We start from the raw sequence: 14807 nt of genomic DNA, 5'->3' as shown, positions 1-14807 counted from the left end.
AGGAACAACGACTACTACGCCTACTTAAATTTCGGGACGAAATTTCTTTTAAGGAGTAGGTAATGTAACATCCCGCCTTTTTCCGGTTACTTTCCGTTTAACTATTTTAAGGTCCGTTATATATTTATAACATCTTTCGTTAATACGCGTTTTAAATTATCTCGATTAGGTAATTCACGCACCCGATTCAAACTTGAGGGACTAAAATTGACACGGGGCAAACTAGTTGACTAGGTCAACTCGTCCACCCCAATCACCACCATTCAACCATCTCCATCTCTCTCTCTTTCTCTCTAGCAAGAACACACACACAATTACCAAATTCATTCAATCATCATCTAAATTCGATCTAGGAGGCTTACAACAAAATAAATTACATATTCGTGATCCTCTCTTCATCCTCTTCATTTTGGTACCAACTTCATCTCGTTTGGGCAACATTTCTAAAACTCTAGATTTCTCTAAATTCGTGTTTTTGACTTGAAATGGTGTTAGTTAGTGTATATGGCTCATTGTGATGTCGTGTATGTAATTTGTAGGCTCGATCTTGTTATTTGGTGTAACTAGCATGAACACTTGAAATGGGTTAGTTGAACCTTTGATTTTGAATGATAAAATGTGTTTAGATGTTAATGGTTGTGTGTTCAAAGTGTTAGTTACTTCATTAACTTCGTTTTGGTGTGTTGATTGACATGAAAACCTTACATTAACATGATTATTGGTTTTGAGATTTTGGTTAGGGTTTGATAAGCTTTATATGAACTTTTGATGTATCAAATGCTATGAAATATTGGTGATAAGTGTTTTGTTGCAACGTGTGTTTGATTACCTTCGAAACGGCATATCCTACATGCAAATTGGTTACCCGAATCATGAAATGCGTTTTTAGAACTTGAACCTTTGATTATGAACGTTTAATGCGGTTTTGGGTTGTTGTAGGTGTTAAATTACTTGTTGAAATGTGTCTAGTCATTTTTTTCGTCAAATTACCTTCTCGACGGTATAAAATACTTGACTTGATAGTTTGCGGATCATAAATTGTGTTTATTTGGTTTTTGGTTCGTGTACTTAGAAGCTTACTGCATCAGACTGGAATACCAATCTGGACGCCGTCCAGAAACTTGGATGCCGTCCCAGCCTTCAAAGCTGGACGCCGTCCAGCTATTTGGACGCCGTCCCAGTTTTCAAAGCTGGACGCCGTCCAGACAATCTGGACGCCGTCCAGATACCTTGGCAGGCCACTGTCTTCGTTGGTCATTTTACGGAAAATGTTTGCTATGCTATGGACCTCCGATCCACATGTAACTAGTTCTAACATGCTCATATATGATTAAAAACCTCAGAAAAATAGTTCGAGACCCGACCCGAACGTGTTGACTTTTTTTTTTGTTGACTTTGACCGACCAAGTTGACTTTTAATCAAACTTAACCAAATGTTTGTGCAATCGTTCTAACATGCTTTTATACTTGTACCTTGCATGAAACATGACAATTTGATTCACATGCTATTATGATCGAGTCTTAACGAGCCATAGGACTAATTGAACATCTTTGCCCTATCGTGTGTACCGTTATTGATACAACCTATTGTTTAGGTCAAGACTAGCATTGTTCTTTGCACACGTTTACTTGTTGAAGTACTTTACTACTCGTGCACTCAAGGTGAGATCATAGTCCCACTTTTACTCTTTTTGAACTTATATTTGGGATGAGAAAACATAAACATTTCTTTTACTAAGTGAACACAAGTACAAGAAAACAAACATTCTACATACGAGTTTAGAACGAAATCCTCAATTCGATTATCATTAGTTACACTTGCAGGGTGTAAGTGTAGGCGTGAACTTATGTTGTATGGCCATATGGGTTTGACAAACCCTCATCTCGGACGGTTCGCTACCGTCCACAGATGAAATATATTTTCGAGAAACTGTGTTATTCTAGCACTATGAATGGGGTATCAACGGATGGAATGTTAAGCCTTGATAATTGGGTGCTCGTGAATATTAACTTTTAGAATGTATTACTATTTTATCTTTAATGTAAATCTTATGGTTCGACTTACTTTTACTCACTTACTTACTTAAACCAGTGATTTCACCAACGTTTTCGTTGACAGATTTCTATGTTTTTCTCAGGTCCCTGAACGTTTTGTGATACATGCTTCCGCTCATTATTTTGATACTTGCATTGGATGTCGAGTATATATGCATACATGGAGCGTCTTTTGGCTACTTTTAAATTACGTCGCATAAGTTTCATTTGTACTTATAACTTTGTAACGTAACTTGTGGTGGAACAATTCTTATAAACTTTCAACAATCTTTACATTTGAAATGAATGCGACATATCTTTTGGTCAAACGTTGTTTTAAAGACTTATGACCACGTAACGGGACCTAAGTAGACGGCGCCGTCAATGACGATTTTGTGGGGTCGCTACAAATGTCGTCAAAGGGAAGAGGGTTACGTAATGTCCAACAGTCCTATAACAATCTAAAAACCTCATTTCTTACCCCAATTACCGACTTCGTCACTTTTGGGAATGTTTTGTTTAATAGTTGTAGCCCGATGTTCTTGTTCTCACTTTGGTGAGAGGCGAACATTACTAACCCGTAAGCATAACATGCTTCTTTATGTTGCATGTTAGTCGCTTTTTCTAAATCACGAAGTCCTATATTCGGATATATTGAATCAAAATAATTTCTTAACCCGTTACGTAAAATAGCATTTGGGTTCCCCGCAATATATGCGTCAAAGTAAACACATCGTAACTTATGGATTTCCCAATGTGATATCCCCCATCTTTCAAACAAAAGCCTTTTATAAACCAAGGCATTCTTGGAACGTTCTTCGAATGTCTTACAAACTGATCTCGCCTTAAATAGTTGTGCCGAGGAATTCTGACCGACTCTAGACAAGATTTCATCAATCATGTCTTCGGGTAGGTCTCTTAAAATATTGAGTTGTCTATCCATTTTGTGTTTTTATACTGTAAAATAGACAAGAGTTAGATTCATAAAAAAAAATACTTATTAATACAAGTAATTTTTACATATATCATAAAGCATAAGCACACTATATTACATATATTACACCACACGAATACAACTATCTTATTCCGACTCGATCATTTCTTCTTCTTTGGTTTTGGTTCTTTTTGTTAAGTTTCTGGGGATATATGATGTTCCCCTAATACGAGTCGTCGTTTTCCACATTGGTTTAGAAAAACCTGGTGGTTTAGAGGTTCCCGGGTTATTGTCACAACTTAAGAAATACGGGTTTTGACGATACATATAAAGTTCATCGGGTTTGGAATCAAATTTCTCTATTTTTATGCCCTTTCTCTTATTGTTCCCTTTTGCCTTATTAAATTGTGTTGGGGTAATTTCTATAACATCATCGGAATCTTTTTCGGGATCCGATTCATCGGAGAATTGGTAATCCTCCCAATACTTTGCTTCCTTAGCGGAAACACCATTGACCATAATTAACTTTGGTCGATTGGTTGAGAATTTTCTTCTACTTAACCGTTTTATTATTTCCCCCACTGGTTCTATTTCTTCTTCCGGTTCCGATTCTTCTTCCGGTTCCGACTATTCTTTCGGTTCCTCTTCTGGAACTTGTGAATCAGTCCACGAATCATTCCAATTTACATTTGACTCTTCATTATTATTAGGTGAGTCAATAGGACTTGTTCTAGAAGTAGACATCTATCACATAATATCAAACACGTTAAGAGATTAATATATCACATAATATTTACATGTTAAAAATATATAGTTTCCAACAAAATTTGTTAAGCAATCATTTTTCAAGTAAACACGGTCGAAGTCCAGACTCACTAATGTATCCTAACAAACTCGATAAGACACAATAATGCAAAATTTTGGTTCTCTAAGACCAACGCTTGGATACCAACTGAAATGTCCCGTTCTTATTGATTAAAAACGTTCCATATTAATTGATTTCGTTGCGAGGTTTTGACCTCTATATGAGAAGTTTTTCAAAGACTGCATTCATTTTAAAACAAACCATAACCTTTATTTCATCAATAAAGGTTTAAAAAGCTTTACGTAGATTATCAAATAATGATAATCTAAAATATCCTGTTTACACACGACTATTACATAATGGTTTACAATACAAATATGTTACAATGAAATAAGTTTCTTGAATGCAGTTTTTACACAATATCATACAAGCATGGACTCCAAATCTTGTCCTTATTTAAGTATGCGACAGCGGAAGCTCTTAATAATCACCTGAAAATAAACATGCTTAAAACGTCAACAAAAAAATATTGGTGAGTTATAGGTTTAACCTATATATATCAAATCGTAACAATAGACCACAAGATTTCATATTTCAATATACATCCCATACATAGAGATAAAAAAAAATCATTCATATGGTGAACACCTGGTAATCGACATTAACAAGATGCATATTTAAGAATATCCCCATCATTCCGGGACACCCTTCGGATATGATATAAATTTCGAAGTACTAAAGCATCTGGTACTTTGGATGGAGTTTGTTAGTCCCAATAGATCTATCTTTAGGATTCGTGTCAATTAGGATGTATGTTTTCTAATTCTTAGATTACCAGACTTAATAAAAAGGGGCATATTCGATTTCGATAATTCAACCATAGAATGTAGTTTCACGTACTTGTGTCTATTTTGTAAATCATTTATAAACCTGCATGTATTCTCATCCCAAAAATATTAGATTTTAAAAGTGGGACTATAACTCACTTTCACAGATTTTTTACTTCGTCGGGAAGTAAGACTTGGCCACTGGTCGATTCACGAACCTATAACAAATATGTACATATATATCAAAGTATGTTCAAAATTTATTTACAACACTTTTAATACATTTTGATGTTTTAAGTTTATTAAGTCAGCTGTCCTCGTTAGTAACCTACAACTAGTTGTCCACAGTTAGATGTACAGAAGTAAATCGATATATATTATCTTGAATCAATCCACGACCCAGTGTATACATATCTCAGTATTGATCACAACTCAAACTATATATATTTTGAAATCAACCTCAACCCTGTATAGCTAACTCCAACATTCACATATAGAGTGTCTATGGTTGTTCCGAAATATATATAGATGTGTCGACATGATAGGTCGAAACATTGTATATGTGTCTATGGTATCTCAAGATTACATAATATACAATACAAGTTGATTAAGTTATGGTTGGAATAGATTTGTTACCAATTTTCACGTAGCTAAAATGAGTAGTTTTTACCTATTTTGTTTTGCTCGCCATTTCTTCGTTTCTAATCTGTTTTGAGTGATTTAAGCGGCCACGGTTTCGTATTGAACTTGAATTTATGAAACTAAACAGAAAAGGTATAGGTTTATATTTGGAAATACAAGTTACAAGTCATTTTTGAAAGAGGTAGTCATTTCCGTCGAAATAACGACATCTTGATGACTGTTTTGAAAAACATACTTTCACTTTGAGTTTAACCATGATTTTTGGATATGGTTTCATGTTCATAAGAAAAATCATTTTCCCAGAAGTATAGCTTTTAAATCAAAGTTTTTCATAGTTTTTAATTAACCAAACCAAAACTGCCCCCGGTTGTAACTACGACGGCGTAAATCCGGTTTTATGGTGTTTATCGTGTTTTCGGGTTTTAAATCATTAAGTTAGCATATCATATAGATATAGATCATGTGTATAGTTGATTTTAAAAGTGTAGTTAGAAGGATTAACTTTATTTGCGAACAAGTTTAGAATTAACTAAACTATGTTCTAGTGATTACTAGTTTACCACTTCGAATATGATAGCTTTTTATGTATGAATCGAATGATGTTATGAACATCATTACTACCTTAAGTTCCTTGGATAAACCTACTGGAAAAGAGAAAAATGGATCTAGCTTCAACGGATCCTTGGATGGCTCGAAGTTCTTGAAGCAGAATCATGACACGAAAACAAGTTCAAGTAAGATCATCACTTAAAATAAGATTGTTATATTTATAGAAATTGAACCAAAGTTTGAATATGATTATTACCTTGTATTAGAATGATAACCTACTGTAAGAAACAAAGATTTCTTGAGGTTGGATGATCACCTTACAAGATTTGAAGTGAGCTAGCAAACTTGAAAGTATTCTTGATTTTATGTAACTAAAACTTGTAGAATTTATGAAGAACACTTAGAACTTGAAGTTAGAACTTGAGAGAGATCAATTAGATGAATAAAATTGAAGAATGAAAGTGTTTGTAGGTGTTTTTGGTCGTTGGTGTATGGATTAGATATAAAGGATATGTAATTTTGTTTTCATGTAAATAAGTCATGAATGATTACTCATATTTTTGTAATTTTATGAGATATTTCATGCTAGTTGCCAAATGATGGTTCCCACATGTGTTAGGTGACTCACATGGGCTGCTAAAAGCTGATCATTGGAGTGTATATACCAATAGTACATACATCTAAAAGCTGTGTATTGTACGAGTACGAATACGGGTGCATACGAGTAGAATTGTTGATGAAACTGAACGAGGATGTAATTGTAAGCATTTTTGTTAAGTAGAAGTATTTTGATAAGTGTATTGAAGTCTTTTAAAAGTGTATGAATACATATTAAAACACTACATGTATATACATTTTAACTGAGTCGTTAAGTCATCGTTAGTCGTTACATGTAAGTGTTGTTTTGAGACCTTTAGGTTAACGATCTTGTTAAATGTTGTTAACCCAAAGTTTATAATATCAAATGAGATTTTAAATTATTATATTATCATGATATTATGATATATTAATATATCTTAATATGATATATACATTTAAATGTCGTTACAACGATAATCGTTACATATATGTCTCGTTTCGAAATCCTTAAGTTAGTAGTCTTGTTTTTACTTATGTAGTTCATTGTTAATACACTTAATGATATATTTAATTATCATATTATCATGTTATATATAATATAACAATGTATTAATATGCTTCATATTTATTTAGTAAGACGTGGTTATAACGATAATCGTTATATGTATCGTTTCGAGTTTCATACGTCAATAGTCTCTTTTTAAGTATATAACTTATTGTTACTATTTTTAATGAGATACTTGATGATCATTATATCATGTTAAACATATATATTTATTCATTTATGTATCATCATGTAATATACAACTTATAGCATTCGTGAATCATTAGTCAAACTGGGTAATCAGACGTTTACAAAATTTCCGTTTCAATTAACCAAGTCATAACAAGTTTGATTGCTTAACATGTTGGAAACATTTAATCATGTAAATATAGTTTTCATTAAACATATAATCATAGAAAGGTTCAGAAAAGTTCGGGTCACTACACAAAACAGTTAAGTCTTGATAATTGGGTGATCACGAACATACTTTTGGAATGTAAGCGATTTAGATAATCAACAATACAAAATCTTGTGGTTCAAAAACAACGTTTACAAAAACCTATGATTTCACCAACGTTTTTCGTTGAAAGTTTTCTATATGTTTCTCAGGTTCATGAATGGCTATTTGATACATGCTTCCGCGTACACTTATACTTGCTTGGAGTCAAGCATACATGCATACATTCTGATTTCTTGCTTGGGGTCAAGCATACATGCGCACACTTTGATATACTTGCTTGGGGTCAAGCATACATACTTACGCTATTTATAGCAACCGTGATTTTAAACTAATTATGTCGTAAGTTATTTCATTTATACTTTATACTTTTGTAAACTTAAACTTGTTGTCGATCCGTTTTGTAAACTAAACTTTGCAAGTCTTGTACGTATCAAATGAATGCGACATAATTTTGGTCAAACGCTTCTTATATAGGGACTATGACCACACAACGGGACCTAAGTTAATGGCACCGTCAATGGCGATTTTGACGGGTTACTATAGATGGTATCAGAGCGTTGGTTGTAGGGAACTAGGATATGCATTTGTGTGTCTGACAGAGTTGTTAGGACGCATTAGTGAATCTAGACTACAACCGGATAGTTAGCCATTGCATTCTGACATACATTTGCTATAGATAGCACTTACTTGACTACTTGTGCATTATACTTGAATCTTTCTTAGGCGAACTCCTTAACGGTACCAAATTTTTATCATACGATCCTGTACTCTACCACTTTCTAGTAACACACGTAAATTCATGATTCATACGCTTGAGGTTGATGACGACTTCATTAGTCATGCTAGTTCGGGAACTCGATATCCTCGGTTGTTATTCATTATCATCCCAGCTTACTATCCGCAAGCGTTGTGAAGTTTCCACCACTATGGCAATTAATAACCACTACTGATATTACACCGGTGTTCCTCACTACCTACCACTATGTGTTACTACCATCACTACTCTAGGTGAGTATCATCATCAATACTTATCACTACGGTTGCGTACCACTCGTTATCAAAATTCGTTACTCTTTTCGTACCTAAAGGCGTTATAGTTTGACTTGAACCACATTGACGTGAACAATCATTTATACACTTTCCTCGAGAAACGCATTTCAGAGTTGCACTACTTCTTTTGATTAATACAAGTCATGTTAGAGATGCTGTTACACTCTATTCATTTTAAACCTTCATGATTACACGAACTTGAATTTTTGGAGTGATGTGGGAATGGAGGTATGAGTTAGCATAATATAACGACACTCGATCAACGTGGTTATATTATGGTAAGTCATACCAAAGTTCTAATGACACGTGATGGTGATTGGACTCGATCAACCTAATCACCACCATGTGCCATGTACATGACTTCATTTTCTTTTTCTTGTTGGATATCCGAAAACTCCGAGAATATTGATAACAACCATACCAGGGACACACCTTCGATTATTGTCGAACCATATTTATGCTTCCGAATGAATGACAAATTCTTTCAACTTCAAACATATGTTACACGTGTATACTATCTCATTTTCGCACAGTTTTATCGACGAACTACGATATGCTGGTTATGCTCACATCGAGGCGGAAACTTCTCTCGCATCACACTCGTACTTCCATTTAAGGAAATCTTTATTCTAAATTCTCAATAGAGAGAGAGACTCTTCAAGTTATACTAGTATTCACCACGAGGGTGAATAGTCCTAACGAACGTTTTTAGAAACCGATAAGAAACTTGTTCCAACAAACGTTTTCAAGTCCTAACAAACTTGTTCAAATATATCTTAAAGAAATGTACCTCGTTTCGGATCGAGATCCTCGTTTCACTTCTAAATTTCGGAGTGCCTTACAAAAAGCCTCGGGGCCACGTTTAAACATGAGTACAACACATCAACCACATCCTGAAGGACTAAACAAACATACGATTCAAACCTTGGAAACCATAATACGAGTTCGTGTTATCGACTTCAAATTTACTTGAGGAAAAGTACTTGCGTTTAGTCAAATTCTCTTACTACAAAATTTTCTTTCGTGTATTAACGCCGCACCTTTTCTAAACTTTATATGACCGCAATTATCGTTCTACAATTTGTTGGGCGAACGTAGGCAACAATCAAACCACCGGAATCGAACTCATTCATGAAATAACCGTTAAGATCGTTCAAATCCAAGAGAGGCCCAAGACGATCCGTAGTCGCCAAAAGAGCCATGCAAATGTTAGACGTAAACCTCTCGAATTCCAAGTGGGAAACCGCGTAACGTTAAAAGTTGCACCTTGAGGAGGTGTAATCCATTTCGGGAAATGTAGGAAGCTAAATCCGCGATACATTAATCCTTTTGAAATCTTGGGGCGTATTGGACCCGTTACTTACCGTTTTGAATTTCCAATTCAAGCAAATTCCGTTCACCCTACATTTTGTGTATCAAACTTAAAGACGTGTCATGCAAACAAGAACTTGTTATACTTTTGATGAACTTCCTATCGATGACCAACTCCACCTCACAAGAGAACCGGTTGAAATTATGGATCGTGAAACCAAACTCTGAAACAAAGTAAAATCCCGACTGTCGAAGTTCGTTGAAATGCCCAAGGAAGTACCCTTACTTATTTGTAGAATTGGCAACGCCAGATCTAGGGAAAGAATCAACGACTACTACTTCCAACTAAATTTCGAGACGAAATTTCTTTTAAGGTGTAGGTAATGTAACATCCCGCATTTTTCCGTTAAATTATTTTAACGCCCGTCTTTTTTTTTTTTTAGATAATATCTTTCATTATCTAAATTCGTACCTTTCGTTGACCAACGTTCTAAATATTTCCATTATTTAGTTATAACATCTCCCGGTTACTCTAGCATTTTTAAAATATTCGTTCGATTAATTCACGCACCCGCTTTCTAACTCGAGGGACCGAAGTTGTCAAGGGGCCAAACTAGTTGACTAGGTCAACTAGTCAACCCCATCTCATCCATTCATTCATACTTTCACCTCCTCATCTCCTTTTTCCTCTCTAACTCAAGAACACACTTTTTAACATCTTCAAAGAATCATCATCTAAATCAATTCAAGCAAGCAAACATCAAAACAAATTACATATTCGTGATCCTCTCATCATCCTCTACATTTTGGTACCAATTTCATCTCGTTTGGGTAACATTTCTAAAATTCTAGATTTCTCAAATTCATTTTATAGACTTGAAATGGTGTTAGTTAGTGTCTATGGCTCGTGTCTAGCATGAATATATGATTTAATTGCTCAATCTTGTTATTTTGCATAAACTAGCATGAACTTAAAATGAGTTTGTTTAATCTTGAATTTGGATGATTAAATGTTGTTTAAATGCTAAAGTTCATGTATTAAATGTGTAACGACCCTGGTTTTTCCATCTTTTATTAATAATTCTTATTATTAATACTTGTGATTTAATGAATGTATTTTATTACATTTACTTGTTACCATACATGACTTTTAAATGCCCGACACGTCTTTGTGACACACGAACTTTTCACGAATAATATTTCGGATATTATTTACATTCATGATTAAGTTTTATTAATCATTTTTAATTAACTAAGGTTACTAGTTAATTACTTGGGCTTTGTTGGATTTATTTGTTAATTACTTGGACTTGGGCTTTTATTAATGTTAATGGACTTAGAAGCCCACCCTACTTATCTTAAAGGATTATTTAGCCCATCTTAATATGCAAGTATCATATTTAGACTTAACTAGATTAAGGATTAACTAGTTCATGGAATCTAGTTACTTACACAATTACACCTTGTTCTCATGCAAACACACTTTATTACCATTTTGAGCTTGTTACATGAAAGGATCTAGTAGGATTTTCCCTTCCCCTTTCCCCTTTGAAAACCGTCTGCCTTATGGCCTTGGAGAGTGATTTTTGTTTCAAATTTTGATTACATATTACTAGCATTTTACCTCACTTTCTCACACACACACTCTTACTTGCAACTCTTTTACTCTATTTTTCTCTCAAGTTTGTAAGTAACAAGCTTTAGCTTCTCTTCTCTTTTTCTTCATTAAAACCGAAACCAAACACCTCATCATCATCATCATCTTTTACTTGTTTACTTACTTGTAGTTGTTGTAGTTGTTTACTTACATGTTGTTAAAAACCAAACTTTCTAGTTTGTTCTTCACTTTATCTTATTCATACAAGAACATACAAGAACATAAACTTTCTAGTTTATGTTCTACATTTAATGTTTTGAAAGATTAAAATTAATGTGTTATAATCATACTTGAAGTTCATGTTGTAAACTTAAAGTTTACTTTCTTAAAGATCTAAGCCTTGGTTTGAATCTTTAAAGTATGAACAACCATGAACTTGTTACTTGTTTATTTAGTTTATTTCTTCATTTTGAACATGTTTAATTTCGTGATTTTGGTTTAATGGTCAAGTATTACAAGTTAATCGTGATATCATACTTCTTGAAACTAAAAGTTAACTTTATAAGTTCAAGAACATGGAAGTATAACTTTCTAGTTACAACTTCATATACTCATGAAAGATCTAAGTTTCTATAGCTTATGGTCTACTTATTTTATCATAATCAAGAGCTTATGAGCTTACATACACTTTACAAGATGAAAATCTAAGTTTCATAACTTATGGTTTCATGAACGTAAAGATTCAAGTGTTATAACTTAGGATTTAACTTAGTAACTTTAGATCTAGACTTTTGGGTCTTGGATCTTCAAGATCTAACTAAGAACTATGTTCTACAACTTAAGATCTTGATTATTTAGTTTACTTTCAAGTTTGTAGCTTAATATTACTTATAGAGTTCATGTATGTGTCGGATCTAAGATCTTGATGTAACTTTGGTTCATCAAACTACTTGCAACACTTAATTGAGTTGTGCTACTTATCTTAGACTTACACTTGTGTTATGATGGTCAAAACAAGATGATGTAAACACATCAACGAGTTGTACACTTGAAGCTATATGCATCAAGGATGAGAACCGTGATGAACGTCAAGCACCAAGAACCCACCAGAACACACTGTTTATTGTATTCTAGAACTGATCAAAATACCTGGGCTACTGTAAAGTTGATTTTCAGTTATCTCTGTTCGAGTAGATAATTTTTCGTTCAAGACTCGTCTTAATCCGAGTTACGGTTTAGGATCTATGGCCCTCCGAACGTCACTATGTCCTTTTAGCGTTGTGCTGAAAATTCTGACCTACTCGCACTTAAACCGTCGCCACGGTCAAACAAAGACGAGTTTGCTTTTGAAGTTTTTACCACAACTAAAGGACTCATATATGGAGCCATGGTCACTGGTCTCACCTTATTTTAGTAGGTATAGAGGCCGCGGTGACTGATCGAAATCAGCCTTTATTTTAAACTCTTTACTTGATTGAAAACTTACTTTACCCTTTTGACTTAATGATGAATGATGATGATACTTAAGACCTAATTTACATACATTTAAACCTATTGGAATGATTTACTGACTTAGTAATATTTGACTTAGGTTGAGGACTTTTCGGACCTACATACTTGCTTACTTCCCGACTCAACTTTACTACTACTTTACCACTGTGAGTTATAGCATCCCTTTTTACTTTAACTATTTTGGAAACTGAGAATACATGGCATTTTATGTTTTACATACTAGGAACAAGTATTAAACTTTATATATGTGTGGGTTATACAACGGCATAAACTTTCTCCTTAGCTCGGTAACGTTTAGTCATTGGTCTTTGAACCGATGAACGCGAATCTTAGATATGGATCCATAGGGTTTGACATCCCCACTCGGGCTAGTAGCGCTAGCATTTAATGGGTGTTTAATACTTTGTAAACATACACACTCGCCAAGTGTACTTTCAGGGGGTTATAAACGTTAAGTTAGTTACCAAGTGCCCACGGTTAAACATATACTTTATCATACTATTTTGAAACGCTCTTTGTAGCACTAAAATCTCGTGGCCTACCTTACATTACTGTTATACTTAAACTATAGCTCACCAACCTTTGTGTTGACGTTTTTAAGCGTGTTTTTCTCAGGTGCTTAAGGTTGCTTCCGCTATTGTACTAGTCATGCCTCGTAGACTTCCGCTGTGCTTTACTAGAGATGTCACCGCATGAAACACTTTATCTTGCATTCAAACTTTAATACTTTTAAAAAAATGATTTGTAATGACCTAAGGGTCACGCACTATTATCTTTGCTTCTATTCATAGAAGCATACTTTTGATGTAAAACATTCGATGTTAGTTATGACGTCACCTTTTATCATGAATGCAAACTTGTTTTGAAAACGCATATAGTGTTTGACCTTGTAATGATCCTGTTGTTGATGGTCCGTACATGTTGATTTAGCACGGGGCATCACATTTGGTATCAGAGCATTGGTTGTAGGGAATTAGGATGCATTAGTGAGTCTGGATGGACCCGAGTAGGATTCACTAATAGGACTAATCTACAACTTGCTAGTTTACTTGTTTCCGCTGAACTTACTGCATGCTGCTGCTTACTTTTACTGCGATATGCCGTATGCTACTTGTTTTCACTACTGCATGCCATTATTTGCTTTCGATTGCATACTACTTCTGTACGATTCGTTATTATTGCCATGCTACTTACTGCTATACATGATTTAGACTGTCATAGTTACTTTGCCTAATACGTGCTTGCTTTATGACTTACTGACGTGGAAAAATTTATTTTTCCTTGTTCAGATGTCGGATATTCCACCTGTCATTATTTTGGACAGCGACACAGACTCATCAGCCACTTCACCGACCATTGTTGCCGATTCCCATATGCCGTCATCGACACCCACCAGTGACCCTGGCGCTTCATCCTCTGGTGCCAGTAGTCATGCACCTGCCCCAGTGGTTACCTCTGATGGAGCTGAGGACCTCCAGGAGATTCCAGCTCCACTTGCCCCCAGACCCTCGGAGCCACAGCACCATCCCGGTGGTGCTGTGATTCTCGCGGATCTTGGGGAAGGTCCAGTCCGTAATGCGCATAACCATTGGTGCTGACACGCTCCTGATGGACGTCTCGTGCCGATCGGACCTACTAAATACTGACAGATGATGGCCGCCCGAGGAGAGCCAGTACAGCCACCCGTGCAGCCGCCTCCACATGATTAGGACGACCCATCCTTCGCTGACTCTTTATCCGACGACACCTCCTCAGATGACTCCAGTGACGATGATTCTGATGAGGACCCTGATGATGCACCTGTACAGCCACCCTCCACCCCGCCGAAGAAGCGGTACCGTTTCGATGGCACCATCATTCCAGGGATTAACGGAGGTCAAGCATTCACTGACGCATATGGTCGGCTTCGTAGGGTTACCGCTCGTAAGCGGCTTGTGCTGTACCCTACTGATCCTTTTGTGCA

Source organism: Rutidosis leptorrhynchoides, chromosome 4 (assembly GCF_046630445.1).
Source record: "Rutidosis leptorrhynchoides isolate AG116_Rl617_1_P2 chromosome 4, CSIRO_AGI_Rlap_v1, whole genome shotgun sequence".
In the NCBI taxonomy this organism is placed as follows: domain Eukaryota; kingdom Viridiplantae; phylum Streptophyta; class Magnoliopsida; order Asterales; family Asteraceae; genus Rutidosis; species Rutidosis leptorrhynchoides.
This window is presented reverse-complemented; position numbering follows the sequence as displayed.